Source organism: Myotis davidii, unplaced genomic scaffold, assembly GCF_000327345.1.
Source record: "Myotis davidii unplaced genomic scaffold, ASM32734v1 scaffold96, whole genome shotgun sequence".
NCBI lineage: Eukaryota > Metazoa > Chordata > Mammalia > Chiroptera > Vespertilionidae > Myotis > Myotis davidii.
In genome coordinates, this window is record NW_006289416.1 from 5,807,540 (window position 1) to 5,808,886 (window position 1,347).

General features: G+C 46.1%; 1 pseudogene; it reads right to left on the reverse strand.

Moving 5' to 3' along the window:
* The window catches only part of LOC102755079, a 7,206-nt pseudogene extending 6,637 nt beyond the window's left edge, over positions 1–569 (reverse strand).
* Positions 570–1,347: the final 778 nt, after the last annotated feature.

Sequence of the window (1,347 nt, forward strand, 5' to 3'; positions counted from 1 at the left end):
TACTCTTTCCTCCCGGTTGGATGTGATCCACTCAGCCAGCGTTCCTGTGGGTCTGGGTGATGTCCCTTCCGTCTTTTAGTTTCACTTTTGAAATGGTTGTTCGAGGCGGCAAACTCCGGCGTTAACCTATGCCGCCATCTTGGTTCCAATCTGCCTGTCCCCTTCTTTCTGCTACTTGTTCCTGATTCTCATCTGATGGCCAAATCAGGTCCTTGCCTGCGTCCTTGTTGCCAGGAGGAAAGAGAAAGCAAGTATCTAGACTCTGCAGCCTCTGCTCAATAGCAAGAGAAAGGGAGCCCAAAGCTTGTAGAGGGAAAATATCCCCACACCTGAGGAGGGGTTCCTATGTTGGGCAGCCAAGAACACACAAAAAGTCCCAAGATGCCCTTAACACCACTCTACAGGGTCTTTGGGAGGATACATGAGCTGATCCACAGAAAGTGCTGGTATTTGGGAAGAACAGAAGGCAGCTGTTCCAATTATGTAACTACCTGAGTTATAATTCTACTGGCAAAGCCAGTCTTCTCACGATAGCCCATAATGTCTCCTCGTCTCCTCTTCTGTAACATCCCCCCCATTTCCCACTTATCCAAATTCTGGTTGTCTTCAAAGTCCAGATCAAGTCCACATTCATCTTGTATCCCTTTCCAGAATCCATTCCCCCCCCCCCCCCCCAAAAAATGCCTTCTCACGGCCCCTTTCTTCAATTCGTGCTTAATTACAAAGGACTTATCTTTCTATGGTTTTTTTTCTCCTTATGTGTATGTCATTCCCCTACTTGATAAAAGGGACAGGCCACTCGGTGAAATCTGGTCACTGGTGGCCGCTTTCCCTTTCTCACCAAGGGTGCACGGAACTGTTTTCTCTGACTGTGACCTTGAGGTTATCTCTTCGTGTGTCCAGTGCCATTCTTTGGTAGTTAGCCCTCTGTACATATATACTTCATTTGTTCACTCACTCATTCTTCCACGATATACTTATTGGATGCTGATCATGTATCAGGCACAGGTGTAACTATTAATGAGGAAAGAGAAAAAGGCATCTGTTTTCAGAGAGCTTGCAGTCCATCGGGAGGCGAGTGTATGTTTCCCTATGTTTTATAGTTGTGGAGGTGAGAAGTCTGACCAGACTAAAATGAAGATGTGGGCAGGGCTGCATTCCTTTCTAGAGAGTTTAGAGCAAAATCCATTTACCTACCTTTCTAGCTTCTAGAAGAAACTGCCCGAATAGCTTGGCTCATGGCTTCCCACCTCAATCTTTAAAGCCAATGACCCTTATTAGGTCATCATATCTTTCTCTTATTCATTACAACCAGGAAATCTTTTTCTCCTCCTCCTCCCCCCTCCC